Source organism: Cricetulus griseus, chromosome 3 (assembly GCF_003668045.3).
Source record: "Cricetulus griseus strain 17A/GY chromosome 3, alternate assembly CriGri-PICRH-1.0, whole genome shotgun sequence".
Lineage (NCBI taxonomy): Eukaryota > Metazoa > Chordata > Mammalia > Rodentia > Cricetidae > Cricetulus > Cricetulus griseus.
In genome coordinates, this window is record NC_048596.1 from 1,267,937 (window position 1) to 1,292,184 (window position 24,248).

Here is a 24,248-nt window from a genome sequence, read left to right on the forward strand (position 1 = left end):
CCATTCTAGACTAGTCCTGATATCGCCAGCTGAAGCAAAAGGAGTTTTAAATATTTCTAGGGGCCTCTCAGGTGCAGTAGCATGTGAAAGCCACCTCTTCCCCACGCTGACCAACTCAGTTGCAAATGGCACTTGATGCTAATTTGGAGATGCAGTCTCTGGATAATGTTAGGATTCTTGGCCTAAGTTCTGTTCTTGGAGACATTACAGGAAGTAAGTAGCAGCTACCAGCTGAAATGAGCAACTTACCCAGGTTTGTTCAGGAATATCTCCACATTGTCACTTCAAGTGCCACACTCTAGAAACCTTCTTAGTAGCAAGCAAGTGGAGGTCACCTCTCCATCTTTTCTTTCTCAGGTGAAGTATACACGTTTTCTTCAATGAACTGGCTTTTCCTTACATTTCTAGGGAAACATCTGGGTTTGGTGTCACAAAACACAGGCTCTCTCAACTGGACCAAGAAGGGCACAGACCCTTCACTTGTAGAGAAATTGCTACAGTGCAAAATACATGGGAGTTATAGAGTGACTTCTGCTTGTACTTTTTAAAAAAAATAATAATTAGGAGATAATGCTTTGAAAAGGATGGCTATCAAACACTGTCTATGTGTTCTTTCATGGATGCTGGCTGCTGAATATTCTGCCTATCTGTTGTTTTACTTATTTCTCTATCCATCTTCTATCTTCTCAATCCATCATTATCCATAATCAAATGGCTTTATTTACTTATTTGTTAAATATTTCTTTATTTCATACATTACATTTAGTTTTACCAAATTAGTTTTAAAGCACTAGATGCTCCAGAGTTACTCTTTGAAACAAGACCTAGTCATCTCCAGAAGTCTTAGTTGTAGTCATTTTGGTTTAAAATAATTTTGACAAGACAGTCACGATAAAGAAAACGCTACATGAATAAATGGACTCACTGTGGCGATATTTATCGCTGGGAAGAAAACCTGAAGTAATGTCAATTACGAACATAAATTATGGATGAGTCACTTGATAGAACGTGACCTGTGCTTATGGTGACAGTGTAGGAGTAGAAATTCTTATGACACAATATTAATTGAGTAAAACAAAAACCAAGATTAAATCCATTCTGAGACCACAGCATGTACTCAGCTTGCAGTTTCATTCAGAAGAAGAATGAAAGGAAGTGTGTATTAAGCTACTTGCAGAGGTGACACAAGTACAAAGGGCCTCATCCTAACTAGGGCTCCGTTACTGTTTATAGAAGTAGAAGTTAATCGATGTATATGTTTATGTCTAAGTGATTATTTTAATCTTTAGCTGTTTAAAGCAACAAATTTTTAAATAGTGTGTATATCATATGTGTGTCTCTGTGTGTAATGTATGTGTGTCTGTGTGTATATTGTGTGTGCACTGTATGTGTGTGTATAGTGTGTGTGTTGTATATGTGTTTATATACTGTATGTATAATGTGTGTGTCTCTTTGCGGGTGGTGTGTGTCTGCCTTTTGTCTGTGTGTGTATTGCATGTGTGTATGTTGTATATGTGTGTAATGTGTGTGTCTATGTGTGGTGTGTGTGTTGTATGTGGATGTGTATAGTGTGTATATAATGTCTGTTTGCCTTGTGTGAGGTGTGTGTGCTTGTGTTGTATGCGTGCATATAGTGTGTGTAATGTGTATGTGTGTGTCTGTGTGTTGTATGTGTATGTATAGTGTATGTGTGTGTGTGTGTCTGTGGTGTGTGTGTGTGTGTGTGTGTGTGTGTGTGTCTGTGTGTTGTATGTGTATGTATAGTGTATGTGTGTGTGTGTGTGTGGTGGTGTGTGTGTGTGTGTGTGTGTGTGTGTGTGTGTGTGTGTGTATGTGTGTTGTATGTGTATGTGGAGTGAGGAGCTGTGTATGTGCCACTCAAGGAAGCCAGAAGAAGGCAATGGGGTCTTGCCTTATCACTCTCTACCTTGTCCCCTTGAGACAAGGTCTCTTACTGAACCTGAATGTCACCATTTGGGATAGGGTGGCTGCCACTAAACTTCCTAGATCCATTATTGCAACTTTTCTTTCTGTGAGAGAAGGCAGAAGGGCTCCTACAGCTGACCCTCTGCACCTCCACTGCACCAAGCCTGCTTTTCTGGAAACCGGATAAGAAGGACTTCATAGTGTTTTACTGTATTGTTTGATATAGATGTCCATGGTTTATATGTTGTGTTATGACATTCATACACAATGGACATTTATATATATTTATATATAATATGTACGTCTGTCCTCTCCTTGTGGGTGTGAGTCGCATGGTTACACACTCACACCTCTCTGTAAAGTTGCCCGTGCTTGGGGATGGGACTTTAGGGTCATCCACCAAGCACTTTCCTCTTACCAAGGAGCACTCTGTGACCCAGGACTAGTGTGATCTGTGGGGTCCGCTCTTACCCAGAGCCTTTTTGGAGACTCTCACCCATGCTATCAATTAAGCCCTGAAACCACAAGCTAAGTAGTGCATTATGATTACTAATGACAAACATCAGTCTGAGGAAAATTGTGTAGCAATAAACAATTCATGTCAGGACCAAAAAGAAAAGCCAAGGAAACCCACCAACAAACAGACTTATGCGAAGTACCAGTGAGATAATAATTTAGTGAGATAATAATTTGTTTTATTTTGTTGTCTTGATACAGTGTCTCACATAGCCCAGAGTGGGCTCTGACTTACTACAAAGTGGAGGACATTGACTTTGAACTTCTGACCCTCCTGGCTCAGCCTCCTGACTGCTGATAGGTATGTATCACTCTTCTCAGTTTATGTGGTGCTGGGGATGAAACCCAGGGCTTTTTGTGTGCTAGGTACATGCCTACTATCTGAGCTCCAGTCCTGGCCCCAATACTGTCAAAGAATAATAAAAAAAAATGCTTTTCCAAAAAGGCCATTAATTTGAAAGAGAATAAGGAGGGGTTATGGGGGGGTTAGAGGAAGGAAAGGGGAAATTATATTATAATCTCAAAAATAAATGTAAAATAATATTTTCATTATTTGTATTTCCACAAAATTTCCCAAACTTCTGTAGCTGGAATGCAATGAGATTTCTGTGCTGCCACCAGGAACATTAACCTGGCCAGCTCTTCAGAGAGGAATCTTGCAAAGTGCTCCATGGGCTTGAGATATTTGTTCAGATCTTTGGCGTGGAATTGACACCTATAAAATTCTATTCTGAGACAGGCCTCTGAGACTAGGCTCTCCTATGATTAGAACATGTGCTTATCATGTACAAGCATGCACATTCTAAATGGCTTATCATGTACAAGCATGTACAATCTAAATGTAAGTAAAATTTTGTACAAAAAAGATGTTCATCGTAGTATTATTTGTTATAACCAAAAGAATGAGCCTTTAATCCCAGCACTTAGAAAGCAGAGGCAGACAGATTTCTGTGAGTTCAAGTCCAGCCTGGTCTACAGAGCTAGTGCTAGCTTTGGAGAAGCTCCAAAGCTACACAGAGAAACTCTGTCTCTAAAAGCCAAAACACACAAACAAAGAAAAGATGCTCATCATAGTATTATTTGTTATAACCAAAAGAATGAAAACATAAAGTAAATGGCCAGTAATAAAACAAGATCAGTGCTTAAATATAGTATACAAAAAGTATTATTATTCAACTATTAAATATATTATTTGCCAAAGCATGAGGAGTTATGTTAAATGGCATTAAATAGAAATCAAGTCACAGAATAATACATACAGTTTTGCTGCCGCTGTATTAGAATCGGAAGAAAATGGAAGGCTGAACTTGTATACTGAAGTATTCATGGGGATTTCCTTCTCTGCTTTACATACTTCTTTTCCTTTACTCATTCTAAAATTAATGTGCATAAATTTTTATTTTGAAAAGGCGATATTGATCCTGTTAGAAATAACACAATGAGGGGAATAAGCAAATCAGGCCCAGCACACTTTGAAGCTACATTTGTTCTGCTCCAAATGATGCCACACAGTCTGAAGCTCTAGGCCAGCATTTCTCTACCTGAGGGTAATGACCCCTTTGAGAACTGAACAACCTTTTCACAGTGGTCACCTAAGACTATTGGAAAACACAGGTATTTACAATACAATTCATAATAGCAGCAAAATTACAGTTGTGTTGTAGCAATGGAATAATTTTATGGTTAGGGGTCTCCACAACATGGGGAACTGTATTAAAGGGTCACAGTGTTAGGAAGGTTGAAAATCACTGCTTTAGGCACTGACGGGTAAGGCCAGTGAGATAGGGAGCCAGAACTCAGGTGCCCTGAAACCCATACCCCTAGGTCTGTCCGTCTCTGCTCTGGGAGGAGACCCTGAAATGCTGGATCTTTTAACATTTCAGGAGAAGCCAGAAGCCTGGTTTAGCAGTGGTGATAACCATCAATACTTTATTGTTCTCTAGCTTTTTGATTCATTTTTATCTTTTAAAAATATTCTATTTAGAAACAATCTTATTTTACATATAAATCCCCCTGTTCCCTCTTCCTCCTATCCTCCCATGCCCCCCACCGACCCCTGAAACCCACTCCCCACTCACTCCCTAAGGATAGTGAAGCCTTCCATGGGGGAATCATCAAAATCTGTCACAGGCCCTCCCCCAGTGTATCTGGACTGCAATAGTATCCCTCCACAGGGAATGGCCTCCCAAAGTCCACTTGTGCCCTAGGGATAAATACTGGTTCCACAGTCAGAGGCCCTATAGACTGCCCTGGCCTCCTAACTGGCACCCACATTCAGAGCGCTTGTTTCGGTCCATCAAAACCATGTGCCAGGAAGCAGCCTGGTCTACCAGATCAGCACCTGGTGCCAGGATTCTGGCCCCTGAATGAATCAGCACTTATCTTCATCCCGTCTTCATAGAACTCAGCCTCACCAAGTGACCACAGCACAACCTCCATCTCTAGAAATAGATTGTGGGCTTTCATCAAATTGCTCACATCTGACACACATGAAGATGAAATTGACTTAAAGCATCCTTTCTCATGAATGTTTCCCTGGGATGCAGCTTAGTCAGAAGTTAACATTTAATTCAGGCAATAATTTGGCTGAGACTACAGCCTCAGATATATTTTCTGAGAAGAAACTTGAAATGCCGGTATCTTTTCCCCAAAAGACACTTTACAGGTTATATCGTATTGCATGAGCAAAGATAAAATAAGGCAAGGATCTGTGTATCCAAGAAGACATGAAAATGTTCTCTCCATTGCATGAATGTGTATAAAGCTACAGTTCAAACACCAACACCAACACAAACACAAGTATCATTAGCTTTTCAGGGCTGGAGAGATGGCTTTAGTGGATAAGAATGCCTGCTGCACAGGCAGGCCTGAGGACCTGAGGAGTTCAATTCTTCAGCATTCACAGAAAATTTGGGTCTGGACATTCCTGCTCCTATAGCCCTAGCATGACGGGGAAGAGGAGACAGGAGGTTCTCTGGGACTTGTTGACTATCAGCAGCTCCAGATTCAACAATAGGCCCTGTCCAAGAGAAAGAAGCAGGGAACGATAGGACACCTGAAGTTATTCTCTGTCCTTGATGGCTGCACTCAGACACATGCACCAGTATACATATGTATTTGAATAGCCTACACACATAGACCACACACACTCACATATAACTGTTAGTCTTTTGAGAAAATCTATTTGTACACCTGCTTTCTCTGTTTTTGTTTTGAGTTTAGCTAGAAAGGTAGAATTGCTCCCCTTCTCCCAACATGTGATATCCAGGACCTACAGAGATGGATGGCATTTTCTCGAGGACAGGAGAGGGTCTTTATATGATATATATGTATATCTGATATACATACATATATGTGCACATGTGTATATGTACATATATATAGTGTATGTGTGTTATACATGCATGTGAGTGTGTGGGCTTGTGTAACTGTGCATGTAATATGAAGGTCAGAGGAGAAATTTGGGTATCTTCTTCCTTATTCCCTAGAGATGGTGTCTCTCATTTGCTGTTTTGGCTTGGCTAGCTGGCCGATGAACTCCCAGATTTTATCTGTGTGCCTCTGCTCCTCAGTGCTGGGGTTGTAGGCATGCATAGCCATGCCCAAATTTTTACACGTGTTCTGGGGAGTCAGAATCAGGTCCTGGTGCTATGCAGCATGCACTCTTCATTGTGCCACCTCTGCAGCTCCTGCGTCTGCTTTGATATTGTGACTCACTTCACTGGTAGAGTACTCTGTAAATGTTTTGTGCACTGTGCTATTTAGGTGTTTTCTCAAATTAATTGTTTGCTAATATCCCAAATTGCTTGGTGTAGGTACAGGCAGTTGTTTTTCTTCCTTTGGCATAGTGCTTTTATTTTGACAAGAATGTGACAAAGGATTAATTGGGCCCATTTAGTCTTCAAATGTTGGACTCTTGGGCAATTCACCAATTCCACTTCTAATCAAGAGCTAAACTGCCAAGTGGGTAGTTAAGAAGCTGCTCATACATCTGCAAATATCAAATGTCTGTGAATGAGCGAAGAGTGCTCTCTCTCTCTCTCTCTCTCCTCTCCTTTCTGGTCAGATGGTTTCATTTAAGATCCAAACGGTCAAGGGTGACAGCATGACCTCATCAAATTAGACCCAACTGAGAGAGGTGTTTAGCACAACAGAAAGGAAATAATCTGAAGGGTATTAAATGCAAATGAAATTGCCATCTGCCAACTTCAAAAAACACCTGACCTGAAGAAAGAAACTCCTGCTTCAAGCTGCAACCTCACCACCTTCTCTCCTTGGGACTGAGAAGACTGCTTGGGAGCTGCCTGTCAATCCCTCATTTGCATTTCAATATCTCCTTCTCAGACTTTCTCTCTTGAAAAATTTGACAGTGAACCCTAGGAGCAAGACCAGTGAAGTTCAAACATGACTATTATTCCCTCGCCTCATAGGTGTGGACGGCCAAATTGGCCATGGGAACCTTTGATATCTAGCGGTAGAAGTCAGTCACTCAGGGCAAGTTTTCGTGACCATTAAAGACAGACTTGACACATTCTACAGGATGGAGCCATGAGATACAGACCCTGAGGGTGACAGAATTGTAGCTTAGTTTTTTATTTGTTTTGGAGATAAATGTTTACATGGCAGAAAATGGACATGGATTAAAAAAAAAAACTTATTCAATAAGCAGTTACTGTATAGCAGGATAAAAGTTCAGAATGTGAGGTTCACAGCAGTGTGCACAAGGCTGTCTTGTCCAGAACCCATGTAGACAGAGCAGAGGACAAGACAGGTGGGCAGGCAATATAGCCTGTGTAAGACGCCTCAGCTGTGTGTCCCCCCTTGCCTCAGCTGGATGTAGACAAGGCTGACTGGTAACTAAAGTTGAACTTGATAGGCTTCTAGTGAAATCCTTGAGCAGTTATGGTTCTCTCCTTCACTGACTCTGGTCCACAGTGTTTGGAAAACCACTAGCCATGGGTGTTGGTTGCACACAGCAGGGCATCTAAAGCTATGATAGCTTGCTAGATAGTATGATTTTGCAGTTAGGAGGCCTGGGCAGTCTATGGGGCCTCTGGCAGTGGAACCAGTATTTATCCCTAGTGCATGAATAGACTTTGGGAGCCCATTCCCTATGGAGGGATACTCTCTCAGCCTAGATACAGAGGAAAGGGCCTAGGCCCTGCCCCAAATGACATGACAGACTTTGATGATTCTCCCATGGAAGGCCTCACCCTCCCTGAGGAGTGGAGGGGGGTGGGATAGGGGGCATGGGAGAATGGGAGGGAGAGGGAACTGGGATTGATATGTAAAATAAGATTGTTTCTAATTTAAATAAAAATTTATATAAAAAACTTACGATTTTGCTCATTTGGTTAAAAAGTTATGTCAGAAAGAAATGCTCCCTTACCCCAACACATCAGCTCAGTGGTGCCCATCTTATAGTCCTTCAAGGCTGTGATGCTGAGTAGCTGAAAGCAGTCATCCCCTTTGATGTCTCAATTTCATTGGAAGACCACATCTAGTCTTCTTCAAATATCTTTTGGCGCCTCTTAGAAAACCTGGGTGGCTCTTAAACACTTTTGGTCCTTTTCAATGTCTGTGAGAGTCACGTGGTACCTAGCATTGCTGTGGCATTGGCGACATGTAAATGACTGTATCACAAGCAGCAGTGAGGGCCAGGCCAGTGCTGTTGTAGGCTCTGGTATTTGCCATTTCATGGCACTTAATTTTCTCATCTTTTCTATGATTCAGTTTTATGAGCTATAAAAAAGTGGGAATACAAAAAAAAGGTCTAAAGGAATTGTGTAAACTAAATTACTACAGAATTGGGGAAGGCAACTGTGGTTTTAAAAATCAATGTTGGGTACTTGGTTCTTCTGGAATTATGGAGCATAATGGCCTGGTACTTCCTGAGATCCATCTGCCTCTGCTGGGATTACATGTGTGCACCACCAAGCTAGGCTAGCATAAATGCTTTTGTTTCCAAAGTGATGTGAGTTACGGATGATAAATGAAACCTATTTTGGAGATAATGATACGTCTTATAGGTATGTCTCCATTTTCCATGACAAAGATCATGAGAATACAGCTCATGAGAAAAAGTGAAATCAAAGCAGGTGATTGCCCTAATAGTTTCTTATATTTCCATTTGACAGAATCCTCCTTATTATATCCAATAACTCAGTGTTTAGTACTTGTTCTCTATTTGGCAAAAATGTCTAGGAAGGAGAAAGACTGAAGCCACAGCCCTGGAGGATATAGAAGATGGAGGGAGAGAGCTTCTTTTCATGATCCAACATTGTTAAACTGTGGGTATAAGAATCATGGGCTCGTGTTGAAATCCTTGGAGACAAAGACAACTTGCTGCATGGAACAGAGGAATGGAAGGAAGGTCATGGGGAGGCGCATGGAAGATAGGGAGAGCTGTGGACAAGAGCAGAGGCCTCTCAGTGCCTTAGTCTGTCATTATCTATTTGTAGGCAGGTATCAGGGCATCTTTGTGGCTCAGCTCTCTCACCAAAGCAAGGATGGCCCTGACCAAATGCCTTCTGAAAGCCTTCTAATGATGAAGTAAGAATTTCGTGGGACTTGGCCATGGATGACATTGGGTTGAAGAACCACTCTCTTGTTTGTGGTTATGTGATATTCTACATCTTCTTACTTCAATAAGCCCTGCTTTCCCCATCTGCAAAATATGCCAGGCACAGCAACTTCACAGGGTTGTAGAGAAGATTATATTCCAGAGTCAAGGGGTGGGGGAAAGTAACTTATTGGTCCCAGACAGGAGAAGTAAAGAATAAGAATGAAAAAAAAAAGTGCTGCAGAATGGAAAACTTTTGCTATATCAAAGATGCATGTGAAAGATTAATGGCTAGCCCTGATGGCCCTGTAACTAATGTACTATATTCCAGCCTTTCCTCAGTACCATGAACTATTCAAATATACCAATAGATAAGGAACACTATACAAAAATATCCATCCTGGCCACAAAGAAAAGGGCTTGGGTAACCCACAGTGGTGTTTGACCTGTGTGGATGGGAAATGGAAATGCATCTCCTCTCGTGTCATCTTGTGTCGAGTGGTAAACCAGGCTGACTTCATCAGCCTGGTGCTGCTTGGGAAAGAGAGAGAGGACTTGGGCAGGAGGCCTGTCAACTTCTTTGGTTTGGGGATGATGACACTTCATCGATCTTGTGTCATTGAAAAGATGGCCAGTCACCTCCCTGCCTTGGAATTGGGTCAGAGAGCAGCAGTCCAGAGAGGCATTTGTTAGCAGTGAGGAGGTCGTCAGCACAGGTAGCAGGGGATTTATGAATTGAGCCCAGGAACGCTGGGTGTGGGGGTGCACATCTGGCCACAAGATGCATTCAGCTGCCTTTTGGATGAAGAGGCTTGGTCAAAGGAGGTCACGGCAGGTTCAGGGGGACTGCTGGAATGGAGGCTGCAGTGAAAGTAAACAAGCCACTCTCCTAGCTCTGCATGTCCCTCAGCAAGTGACCCCCCCCCAGGGCATTGTTTTGCTGCCCCCACTTTGGAGCCAGAAACATTTGGCCTCCGAGTTGGAAGCACGTGTTAATAAAGACAGAAACATAATTCATCCAAAGTCCAGAACCTGTGGTGGGAGCTGGGAACACCAAGTAGGTGCTCTCATCTGCTCATGTATGGTGAAGGCTTTCCAGACTTTGCTGTGATGTCTTCACTTAGATGAAACCTAGAAGAAAATGTCTTGGTGTGTGGGGAGTTTGGTCCAAGTGTATAAAGTCATTAGATACTTTACGTATCAGTTACCTTTCCATTGCTGTGATAAAGCACCGTGACCAAAGGCAACTTAAAGAAGAAAGACTTTATTTGGGTTTAAGTTTCCAGAAGGACAGTCCATATGGTAGCAGGCAGCTGGAGCAGGAAGCTGAGAAACTGTGTCTTCAACCATATACAGAAAGCAGACAAAGCAAACTGGAAGAGGGGCCAGCCTACAAACTCTGAAAGCCCACCCTGAGTGATGAGTGATTTGCTTTTCCAGCAAATCTCCATGCCCCTGCTACCAACTGGGGACCAAGTGTTCAAATACCTGAGCCTATGAGGCGGCATTTCTCATCTGAATCACCAAACATTCTCAAGAATCTTTTCATCCGAAAAATAGACACATATGAGGTGCATAATCACACTAACGACCTCCTGCCTGGGTTGTTCCAGGAAGATAGAAGTCTTGGTAAGGAGATGGTCAGGGTGCTTCAAATGGTTCAAATAAGTCTGCAATCTTAGCAGAATATGTTTAGGAGCAGTGAGAAAACAGGTTGTTTCAAAACTTCCAGGGACTTCTGCATGACAACACTAGTCTCCCCAGTTCTTAACATCAATTTACCCAAGTTGAACCAGTTATTGCTAAAAGTTAAGTCTGGTTTTCTGTGATGGCTTGAATGGGAACTATCCACCCCCCTCCCCATAGGCTCATGTGTCTGAAAACTCAGTCCCCATTTGATGACACTGTCTTATGAGATTGTAGAAATTTTAGAAGATGTGGCCATCTTGGAGAGGGAAGTATGTCTCTGAGGGGTTCCAACCCCAGGCTGGCTTCTAGCCCCAATCTCTCTGCTTTCTGGTTTGCTGCAATGCCAGTGAAAAGTTGTATGCTTCTGCTGACATAGCTAGAACTGTTCTTGTTTCCATACTTTACCCACCATAATGGACTGTGCCTTCAAACTGCAAGCCAGCATAAATCCTTCTCCCTAATGTTGCAATATCTCAGGTATTTGGTCAGAGCAATGAAGTAACTATTACACAGTCTTCTCAATTTGAACTATAGAATTTGTCTTCTACCTGTAAAAAGACTTTATTCCTTCAAAGTAAAACTTGCAAAACTGAATTATCCATTGCACTAGCTAACTGTAATTCATTAAGCTTAAAATGAGAAATTTATATTTCCCTATAATAACAATATGTATATTCTCTTGAGCAGCATGTACAAGTCTGTGGAACTGATATTCCAAAGCGTCACTTAATCCTCAATAATACAATACATGAGTTTGTGAAGCAATTGATATTTGGAGGAAAATAACATTTCAAAATGATCCAAATTCTTTAAATAAATGTATGTTACTTTTTGAAAAGTAGAAAATTCTCTTAAGTAAAAATATCCTTTTGTATTAGTAATAATTTCATTACTGGAAGTACAGATGCTTGTCATTTCTTTTCTGTGCACCTTTACATAACTCCTAAATTTCCCAAAGTTAAACAAGTATTAGCAAACCCACAAATGGAGATAATGTAATTATGAGATAATTATTGTGGTATATAAATTTAAATGTTCTTTTAAAGAGAAGTTTAATTAAATGTCATCAATTAACTAAACACACAAATATGTAAGCTTTCAAAATCTATCTTATTAAGTCCTGAATGGTAGATTTTCATCACAGATGTATGAAATTTTTAAGCTCACGTAATTTATGTGTTTTAATTTAAGACATCTGCTTTTAATTTGACTAGTTAAAATACCTTCTGTACAATGTTTAGATTGAAAAAAAAAACCCTCAACATCTTTTTGGTCTGACCATCCTTTGCATTTGAGAAATTTTCAAAAAAAATCACAATACACTGAATAAATAAATCATTTCATAAAATACAAATTGACAACTGTGTCCTGTCACACTCCATCCTTCCCCAGGCTTTGGGGCCATATGCTCTGGGGAGGTCATTCTTTGTGTCTATAAAACCTTCTTTTTTTCTTTGACGACAGAAGGGAAAAGGAGATCTCCAGAGCTTCATCTCCTCCCCTTGTGCCCTCTTGAGTGTTTCTTTTACCCCTCCAGATTCCAGCCCTTCTATGGAAGACAGCCCTCTTTAACCAACATATGCAAGTATCCAGTGAGGACACAGGGCTATTCTAGGGTCTGTAGGAGTGAAAACAAGTCACAGGTAAGCCATCAAGGAGCCTGTAATTTATTAAGAGAGACAGAGATATAGCTAATACACCTAATAAAGGCAATATACTGTAAGTTCCTGATAAGACCACAAGGAAAAGTGAGCGCAACTCGAGATAGTAACTCCAAGGATGAGGAGGAGAAGTTATCAGAGCTGAGGCTTGAAGGGCGGTTGGCAGGGGAGGCACTTTCCAAACTGAAGACTATAATGAACAGAAAGGACTAAAGTGAGGAAGATAAGATGGTCAGCAACATTTGCAAGAATGATAAGGAGCAGCCTGCTGGGCTGGGGACAAGGGGAGTTTGGGAGAGTAGGAGTGAAAGATGAATTTTGAAAGATGGTGAAGAGACATGGATAATAGGATGGAGCCTGAAGTTTGTTTTAGATAATGGGGGAAGATGGACACTGGACGTTTGAAGTGCAGTTAATGGCTTCTGGGGGAGGGAAGTCATATTCCTTGATGGTTCAGCCAACGGTAAGTTGCCTTTGCTTGGTGCATAACCCCCACTCATGTTCTTGCAAGCAATCCTAACTAAATGCCTAGGGAGACACACACTACATACACCTCACAAACCACACACACCACACACAAGAGTAAACATGACCAAAGTAAGGTACATACATGCATGGCATTGTGAATGAATAATTTTTTTTAAATCAAAGTTTCAGGTCTGTCACACTGGCCAATAGGTTAAGCACTTAGAAGAAAATTATACTGGAGACCAGTTAGGAAGATATTACAATGAGCCAAGTGAGGCTTAAAATATAGTGTGAGCAAAGACAACAGCAGGGGACGTGAAAGGAAAAGGATAGATGGTGCAAGCCATGCAGACAGTAGATTTGTAGTTTAGAGTTCTATTAGATGCAGGTGAGGGGAAGCCAAAGACAAACCTAAGCTTTTAGGAACCCAAAGGGCAGCTTTCCTTCTAAATGCATTCATTGAAAACAAATTGAGGCTACTAAGATTTGGAATGAGGTTTTAAAATTACCACATATATAGGTGGTGAGATGGCTGAGCAGGTGAAATTGCTTGTTGTACACCTGATGACCTAAGTTCAACTCCCAGAGCCCACATGGTGTGACGGCAGGAAAGAAATGAATTCTGAAAATTGTTCTCTGATCTCCACACATGTGAGCATGTGCGTACACACACATACACACATGTCTGTAGGAGGCATGGAGGTCCTTGTGCACATGGATAAGCACTAGAAAAACCAGGAATCTTAAGCATGCTGTGTTTTCTCTTCAGAAGGGAAGATGTATAACTTGTTTTCCACTCAGAAGGCTGGGGGAACAGGTGGTTAATTACCTGGTGACCTTTGTGATATCTGTATGACTGACACCACACAGGATCCTCCCCCAGACCCTTAAAATGTCACATGTAGTCAATTTATAGAACCCATTTTTATGGAAGATGTCACATGTACTTTAAAAGAGTCTTGATGTAGTCATGTCCTAAGCTTTATTGTACACATGGAGTTGAGTTAATTGTCACCAGGAAACTTTTGACTCGATTTGTGCTGTGCTTAAATATGCCTAAAACAAACTACCTAGTATCACATCTTGAAGTTTAACAACACCCACTACTGAGTCATACTGAATGAGATTTCCTTCTTCTTACTCAAAGATCACTACTCAGCCAACCTTGGTGGTTGTGCCCGTGTGTGTGTGTGTGTGTGTGTGTGTGTGTGTGTGTGTGTGTGTGTGTGTGTGTGTGTGCACACACACTACTGAAGGATAAGCTGGACATGGTGGCTCATTCCTGAAATCTCAGCTTGGGTAGGGTGAGATAGAAGGACTTCCAGGTACACAACGTTAACTTGGGCTATGGTGTGAGACTCTGCCTCAGAATAAAAATAAATGACTTCATACCTTTTTGATTTATTGTTGGAGTCCTGGCAGATAAGCTTCAGCTCTCTAGGAAATGTAACTTTATTCGACTTACTATTTTTCTATCAGTTAGAGTCTAAAGTATGTAAATTCCTACTTGACTTTCATAAATTGGAAGTCATTTCTTCTTGCTGATGGGGAAAATGATTTCTACTCAGCAGAAATGAGAAACCTAAAGGTTATGGTTACATGGCCTGGAGAACCATAAATGTTTTTATCTTTGACTATGCTAAATCAATGCTTTTGTTTTCATATTGTCTATGATCCTACTTTCTTATTCTCTTGGTTATCTTTTAATGTTTTAAATATTCACCATGTGATTGTTAGATAATCATGATCATCTATTTTAATAAGAAATCCACTTTTAACATATTGGTTAAGGTACAATGATGGGTCTTAATAATTTTAATATATGAATACAGTGACTTGCATTATTAGGCAAATAAGTGAATTTTAATTGTTCTAAATAAGAGTTTTAATAACCAAGAGACATAAGTGTGTTTTGGTTGGCAAAACAATGTGTACTAAATACTTCAGTAATCTAAAGTCCTACCTATGGTACACTTAAAAGTATTTTTCATTAGTACAATTTACCATCCTTCAGGAATATTGGTGGGTGCTGCATCTTTGCCCTGGCATTGAATCATTTATTTAAATAATTAGGGATAAACTTCCAAGATAAAATTACCTGTTCTGAAAGTATGCATATTTTCTAAGGTTTTAAAATATGTATAGCAAATACATATAGCTAAATTATACTATAATTTACATTATTCCTACCAAATGATATATGCAAATACTCTGTTCGTGAATAATTGGTGATCATGAGAATTTTCTTTCTTTAATCTATACCCAATTTAATAACAGGAAATGGTTTTAAGATATCCCAGTTAACATAGAGGAAACCTCACTTTCTTCAAGGACATTTATTTAAAATATGATAAAATAAAACAAAACAAAATTCATAAATGCACGATTGAGACAAAAACTAGTGAAACAGAACACCTAGCTTCCAAGTTCTCAAAGTCAGAGCAGCAAGGGACTAGGAAGCACACTTGTTGTGCAGGCATGAGAATCTGATGCCCAGCACTCCTGTAAGTAGCTGGATATGCCTGCAATCTTGGTGCTGTGAGGGGCAAAGATACAAGAATTCCAGAGGCTTGTTGACCACAGGCCTACAAAATTTAGATTTGGTGATAGTTTGTCTCAAGGAAATAAGTCAGAGAGTGACAGAGCAGGACACCTGACATATTCCTCTTGTCTCTGAGGCACACAGGAGAATCCACAAATATATGTTCCTACAGAGATCACACACACACACACACACACACACACACACACACACACACACACACAGATGCAAAGGAAGGAAGGAAGGAAGGAAGGAACAAAGAAAAAGAAATTACATCAGTGGATGAAAAGAGAAGCTAAGGAACTCACAGACGCAGCCTCAGTCTCTCCACAGACCAAGTGCTGGGGCAGGCCTCCACACTTCCATGGAGAGAATGACACTAAGTGTATAGTGCTAACAGGAGTAATGAGTAGCTATTGTACTGAAAGAGAGACAAAAACAATTAACCCCAACTTCATGGGCACAGTAAGAAAGGTGTTGTCTGTGTAGGGCAATGAGTGGAAAAATGTCATCTTCAGCACGTAGGACAAGACAATTTCATGTGTCAGTGTGAGGACCAACTCCTCATAACCATGTAAAAGTGAATTTTCCAGAAACAAAAGGGAAACACTATGTGAGTTTGAGTATAGCAGCCAAGAATAGAACATGCAAGTAAAAGTAACCGTTGCTTAAGATGAGCTCATATAAAAAAAAGTACAGACAAAACAAGGAATCTAACCACCATGCAGGGTAGGCAGGGTGCATAACCGTAGAAAATATGGACTCCAAACACTGGGTATAAGAATAATCTGAAATATCTATCAGCTATTTAAGAGGTTAAGAAGTTTTAAAATTCTAAAACAGGAGTTTAACATGAGCAAGAGAGTGAGACTGAAAACTGGCCAAAGGAGAAATTTCAAAATGAAAACCACTCTACTAGAGGATAAATAGTGTATTAGATTCAGATTCCTCAAAACTCAAAGCAGAAATATCAACAGCATAAAAATGTTATTTGATAACAAAGCAATTGTCATAAGCCAAGTATGAAAAGATGGTTTTAGAAATTAGAAATGAAATGAAAATCCCAGAGTTAAATCACTTAAGATTAAAGAAGAAACCATAGTGGAAATGAAGAAATCTTTAATTGAAATAATAGAAAAAACACATTATATCAAAACACTACTAAAAAATACACTTATTTTTTTAAAAAAGCAAGAAATTGTGGGGTGGGGACTGTTTCTTTTAAAGCAAGAACAGAATTAAATGCATGCAAAAGAAAAAGAATCAAGATTGTTAATGAAATAAATGCCTTAAAATATGAATGAAATAGGTCAATCACTATCAAAATTGTTCAAGGCAATAAAGAAAGCATGTATGACAAGAAAAGTATTTTAGAAACAATGCCATATATGATAGATATTTAAAGTAACATAAAGACAATAGGAGCAATTTTATGCCAAGAAATTTGAAATGTCAGATAAAATAATGATTTCTTATAAGAATACAAGTTTGATTCTCCACAAATACAAAACAAGCAGAGGAGTTTAGCAAGATTTCTGGCTAGTTTCTCAGGCTGGGTCTTATTTGACCCTTGTGTTCATAAACAACCTTGAATTCTGAATTTCATCTTATCTAAGAATTGAATGATTATACTAATAGTATTCCTGTAAAGCATTCAACAACTGCAAATTCTAGACTCACCCAACAACCTTGGAAAAGAGCCTGGGTTATTTACATCTGAAAAGCTCAGATACCTGAAAACAATGAAACCAAAACTAAGGCAAAGATTGAATCCTCCACCTTCCCTTTTGGAAGTAGCTAAGGGTGTCCCTGCTCTTGCCCCAAGCTCTTGGTGACCTGCATGGCTGATGCTCACAGTCAGAATACTGAGGTGTGTGTGCTTGTTTTCTTCTGAGTGAACTTGAAATTAATTTCTACCCGAAGATTAGCAATGCAAATTTAATTAAATCTTATATTTTAAGTCTGAATCATATTGTTTAAGGAATACTTAATCATTTTATTTTGTTGTTTTGGATTAGCTATTTAAAGACAAAGGACTCCAGGCTCCAATTAGCTGCTATAAAAATTAATTTAAATAACCTAATTGACAACTTGCTGGAAGCTACATACAGTCTTGGGTGTCTAAATTATTTAATTCCTTGCATAAGTTTGTGTGAGCTTTACTGTCTCTTCCTTATAAACCAACCCTAAACCAACCTATTACCAAATACTCACCAAAAGTCTAACTCATGAACTCTGCACTGGCACCTAGCTCATAAGTCAGCTCTCACGACTGCTTAATGAAGGGACTAGGTCCTCTCCCAGTCCCCGCCTTCAGCTGCAGAGAGACCCAACACGATATAGCCTCAGACTCAGCACATGTTGCTTAGTTTCTGGCCTTCTGACCTTGCAGGAGCTACTCTAGTCACTAGGAGGTCAGAAACCTTCCATGTGGCAAGGAACCAATCAAAAGTTAGCTGGTGGGCTCTGGGCACGCTTTATGGTGCTTTATGGTAACAGTGCTGTAACAGTGCCATGCAGAGCATAGCAACCACCCTGGGAGGGCCTATAGACCATAGCAACCATTTGACCAATCAACACAGGACAGGTCACCCAAGCCTGGAAGCACACTAATCCTGAGACTGTTGCATAACTCTAGACACTCCCCTTGCACACCCCAATAAATTCACTGCCTCACGGTTTCTCCGGGTCCTTCTCACTCCGCCCACCATGATGAACGGACACAGGGCCGAGTTAAGACAGTTAACTCGTTAAACAATAAAAGACTCTCAGCTTTTGCATAGGAATGGTTCTCTTAGTGATTTCGGGGTTCAAAATTTGGGCGCAACACTATAACTCCAGCTCCAGGGGATCCAGTACCCTATTTCCTGGGCTACATGGGCACACAGGCACACTGTATTGGCATTTAATTTGTGGAAGGTACATATGAAACTCAGAGCCAACCTTTCTTGTAAGGAGTTCATATTTGGGAAAAGCAAGCTTCAGAGAAGATGTAGAGGTTTGAGTTAGATAGGTGCAGAAGACGAGCATGCACGTACCCTGGAATAGCTTACAGTGAGCAAGGTGCCAGAGAAGGGGGAGCACTCACTCTCTATAGGAAGGGCTATTTAGATCAAGACCCAGAGTTGGGCAAGCTAAGAGAAAGAACAAACAAAACAGAGATCTGTTTGGGAGCTGGTGGATAGGGATAGTTAGTGCTAGCAGATGAAGCTTCTTCTCAGATGAAGAAGAAAATTCGTGAAGAAACCTAGGCATAAGGCAGAGCCCACAGTGTTCATTGAGCTGAAATAAGCTCAGCACTAGGGCAGCACAGAGAACAAAGAGCACTGGTTTGAAAAAGCAGACCAGTGGGGTCAATACCCACACTCCTTATGAGTCGTGTGGAAGAGTTAATGATTGAGTTTTCAGGAAACAGGAAGGCTCTGAAGGGCTGTGGGTTGGACACTGTGATGGAAGTTGCACTTTGTAACCTCACCAACCACAGAAGACAGAGCAGGCTGAAGAATAATGTGGATGAAGAGAGAGGCATGGAGAGCAGATAGGAGCATGTTGCAGCCACCATGGGAGAGATGCTGGGGGCAGAGGGACCATGTCAGAATCAACAAGTAATGACATGTGACATATGAGAGGGTACCTGGTACCACCCTTGCTAGCCAAGACATGACATTTTCACATTCTGTACATCTTGCCAAATAGGCTATCTCTTATCTTTCTTCTGCTCTTGGAGACAGGTCACGCAGACACACAAAACAGGAAATTGGGTCATTTGACCAAGAATCCATGTAGTACATGTAGTAATATTCACTACCTCACTACTATCTTGTGTTGGGCCATCTTCATTGTCAACAGGATTTGGGAGCACTCAGAAGGTGTTTGTGTTTCTTTGAAAGTATTTTTTCATAAAGGCTTAACTGATGAGAGGAGATCCACTCTGAATGTGGGCAGGGCTTTGCACAATATAAAGCAGACATGAAGCTGAGTGTCAACATTCATCTCTCTCCCTTCTGACTGCAGATACAAGGCAAACGTCCATCTCATTTTTCCAACACTACAACATCCCTCTCATGACAGACTATATCCTCAAACTGTAAAACAGAATCAATCCTTCTCTCTGTAAGTTGCTTCCTGTCAGGTATTTGGTCACAACAAGAAGAAAAGCAACCAATAAAGACCCTAAACTATTATTATTCAGGGGTTTATTATCCAAGAAATGAGACTATTCAGTTCTTTCCTCTCCAGGGACTCCACCATAAGTCAAACCCACCAAATGCAATCTTTACACATTCCTAGTGCCTTTCCACCCATGGAGATCAAAGCTCCCAGAAGTCTTTGGCTTGGGTTATAAAGAACATTTAGAGTTTGGATTAAAAATTAACAAAGCACACAATGTGGTTCCATGTAAGGAAACTAAGGAAATGAGCTGCCTTGGGGCAAGTGCTTTTTACCTCTGTGAGGTAAGTTCAAACATCATTTCTCTAATGCCATTCTGAGGTTGCACCCTCACTAAACACACCATTTGATATTCATCTCCTCTTAGTCAAACTTACTACAAAGCACTATGAATGGCTGATTTTATCACTATCACAGCCTGGCATATTAAAAACATTCAGATACTGAGTGTGCGAGTGAATGAATGGGTGAATGAATGAGTGAATAAATGAGGCTAGCTTAGTTGGCTGTGGTGTGGGGAAACGTCAGTGGGAGTTAAGGGGTTGGCTTTTGAGGTTCCTAAGATCCCCTCTACAGAAGATGGCTCTCTTCTAAGCTATGGATAAACTCTATGGCTTTCTTTCTTTCTTCTCTGGGTGAGAGTGCTGCGCATGTGTACATGTGTGCACCCAAATGTGTTCCTGTGTGGGAAGCCAGAATAACATGAGAGAAATCCTTCTCTGTCACTTTAACTTATTTCTTTGAGACATGGTTCTCACTGAACCTAGAGCTAGGCTGGTGACCAGTAAGCCCCATGGTCTAGTCCCTCCTTCCCATGCTAGTGAGGTTGTAGGTGCACATGGGCATCACATGGTTTTTTGTTTGTTTGTTTTAGTGTAGGTGCTGGGGATTTGAACTCATATCATACTTATACAGCAAGAACTCTGCCCACTGAGTCAACCTCATTGGCCAATTAACTCTATTCTTATGCTGAAACCATGCCAGGATGAATAAAGCTACTTGGGATGTTGCTAACCACTCAGAGTCCAAGCGTGTGCCCTTCTACCCTTTGTCATGCTTTTACGCCAAGATTGTCTTTACTTGGCATCAGAGAAGTGCTTGTTTTTTCTTACCTGGAGGGTACCTGTTTTCACTTTCCTTTGTTTCACACTTTGTGTTTGCTCTGTCTCTACCCTGTCTCCCTCTCCTCCTTCTCTCTTATTATTTGGAACCATCATCTCAATATTTGGAACTCATGCAAGAACCTAAGATCTATAGAGCTAAGAATATGTTTCATGTCAGTCTCTGAAAACTACATCTAGGTGGGTGTTGAATTGGGAATGCTTCCCTGGGATACCTCTAAGCTGAGTCAGTGTGGCCCCTATCAATGTCCTGTACAAATGTTATGACAGGAGCAAATATTGGTGTTCTGTGGCTGTTATAAGGAAATGACACCAGCCTAGCTCTAGGTTCAGTGAGAACCATGTCTCAAAGAAATAAGTTAAAGTGATAGAGAAGGATTTCTCTCATGTTATAAGATCAATGGACTTAAACACCAGAAATACATCTGGAGGTAGCTGGGCTATGCTTCTCTTAAAGACCCTAGGGGAAAATCCATTTCTTACCTCTAAGATTATTGTGGCTTCAGACAGTCTTTGGCTTGTGGCCACATCACTCCAGTTGCTATGCCCCTCTTTTGTTTGAAACCTCCCTCTACCTTCTGTATATTTGATTGCATTTAGGGTTGAACAGCAGAATATAGTATTCCTTACAAAATCTTTAATATAAGCATACCTATTTTTGCTAAACGCATTGCTATTCACTCTTTTGCTGTATGAGGTAATGTTCCTGCGTTCCAAAGACTAGGGCACACTTTTGGGGAGCACAACACACAAGGAAAATCTTGCTTTGTGCTGTCATTTTTTTTCAGTCTGTTATTGTAGAGCCAACAGCTGCTGGGTACTGGAGACGAAGAGTCACTGAACAAACTGCTGAAGAAGACTGAGCCCCAGGGATCTGGTGATTTGCCGATGTTTATACAGTGGCAGAGCAGAAATGAGAGGGTTGACTTCAAGCATCCTTTCTAGATAAATTAGTTCCATAGCATGCAATAATCCCAGGAGAAATAATATCCTAGTGTACAGTGGACTTAATAATACAATTTGTACCTTACATTTATGTTGGCAACAGGGTGACCCTATGGGAGGGAAGCCACTTGGGACAAAGCCAGCCTGAAGTCATTTCAATTATGGTTCTTTCTGTATAATAAGTGAGAAATAAAATAAAAATGACCAGGTATCTCACTCTGTGGCACGTTGGAGTATGCAAACATGTTCCTTTCAATGATTTGCCCAGGGGAGTGGTGCTTATTATTTCTATAGCAAGAATGATGGGACTCTAGAAATACCCTGCAGAGGTTTGAACCCTGTTTCCTTGCTAAAACTCCAGGGACCTGTGTCTTCTGCCAATGGGAAGCATGCTTATTGCAGCATGTTGCTACGAGACTCAACTGTGAAAACAGCACCGAGTGCCTCGCTCAATGACTGGCATCAGAGACATTGTGATCAGCAACAGTGCTGCCTTTATATTGCTGTGTGAGAGAAGGAGGCGCCCTCCCGAACCAGTGGGTGTGTCTCTGACAAAAAACGAAGAACTTAAGACCAGATTTGGGAAAAATTCTTGGAAGCCTGTTTCATCATTCTATTTTTTCCTCTACCAAATCATAAACAAAAAGCTGGCTGGCTATTTCTGGGATTGAATTGTTCTCAAACTTCACAGGTCTTAAAGACTCCTGGGCCACATTTTTTTTCTTCAGAAGTTATAAAATGCTTGTTTATTTCAGCAAAACTCCATTTAAAAACACTTTAGAGTGTACAAAAAAATTTCTACTGGGACTTACAAGTGCTAATTTCAAAGTTGTATTTGAGACAAAGAACTGTTTGACCAAATAAGTGTGGGTTCTGAATGTGCCCAGATGTTCCATTTAAGGATCTGGTGCAGGTGTCTATCACCATCACTCCTGCTTTTGTTTTGCAATGGAATAAGGCAGGAAGCACCATAATTTCACAAGAAAGCCACAGTATCATGTCTGATGGGGGAGGTCCTTCTGTATGTGTGTTTCTCTTATTGGTTAATGAATAAAACACTGATTGGTCAATAGCCAGGCAGGAAGATAGACAGGCTGACAAGGAGAATTATGGGAAAGGTAGGCAGAGAGAGGCTGCAAAGAGACACCGTGTAGCCGCCAAAGTAGTAACAGGTCCGGGCACTCTCTGGTAAGCCAAGACCACGTGAAAATACGCAGATTAGCAGTTATGGGCTAATAATTACGAGAGAGCCATCCAGTAAGAAGCCTGAGCCATTGGCCAAACAGTTTATAATTAATGTAAGTCTCTCTGTGTTTATTTGGGGCTAAGTGGCTGCGGGACTAGACAGGACAGAAACATCCATCTACACACATGAAACTTTTGAACTAAATACTACAATGCAACTTAACACAATGAGGAATATGGTGTGTGTTTCTGTTTCTTTTCTTGTTGCTGGGGTAAGATAGTCTGACAAATCAACTTAAGGGGAAAAGGGTTTGTTCTTGTCCACAGTTCTAGGGCACAGTCCACTGTGGCAGGGAAGCCAAACAAGATAGGCCTTAAAACAAGCTGGTCCCTCACATTCACAGTGGGAATGCAGAGTGACAAATGCAAGCTCAGCTCACTTCTTATACAGTCCAAGATCTCCACTCAGGGCATGGTGTCACCCACAGTGGCATGCCCAGAGGCTAACCTAATGTAGATAATCCCTCACAGTGGTTTTGGGAGGCTTGTCTCCTAAGCCTCTTTAGGTCATGCCAAATGGATAATTAATGCCTAAATTACAGTATGAGCTTAAAAGTCAAGAAAACAACAACAAAAAAATGTAACAAAATTGAAAACCAAAATGGAACTCACTTCATAGGAGAGAATGAATTAGCAAAGCTCATGGTGTTTTGGTTTGTGGTGCTAGAAATCTGACCAGAGGCCTTTTTAATGCTAAATTAGAGTTACAGCTGAAACCCAAAGCGCAGCTTTGAAAGAAGACACAAAAGGGTCTGCGTCCTGTTCTGAGGCTTGTTCACAAGAATGAAGTTTTACTTCCATCCCAGGCCTGGGTCCCTCATAGGAAGTAGGGATTGGAATGATGAAGCTACAAGTTTTCTGTGATTGTTAGCATCATCAAGGATGAGACCTACTATGTGTCTGTATGAGTAAGTGCTCAGTAATAAGTGCCCTTCATTTGTGGAAATGGTGGCAAAGCCGATTCAATGAAAGAAGCGTGGCATCGAAATTTGTATCTAATATAGAAAACCATCTAGCTGCATCCTAATGCTAGGATTCATTTTATTTCCTGTTTGCCTTGTATCTGCCAATGGACATGGCTTATCGATAAGCAGAAGGTTCCTGTCATTGTTCAGTTGTCTCATTCACATACTCATTTCATACATGTGCAGAATGGAGGAAGGACAGATGGATGGACAGACAGGTGACAGAGAGATAGGTAGATAGGTGACAGATAGACAATAGGTAGGTGATAAATAATTGGTGGATGATAGACAGTAAACGTACGTGTGGCAGGAGGTAGGAGACAGACATCTGACTGTTACACACGTCAAAATGGAATTACCAGCACCGCTTTGCACTGGAAACCGACTCATCTTGACAGTAGACTTTAAATTACGGATCCCTCTGCTCTGACATCCTTC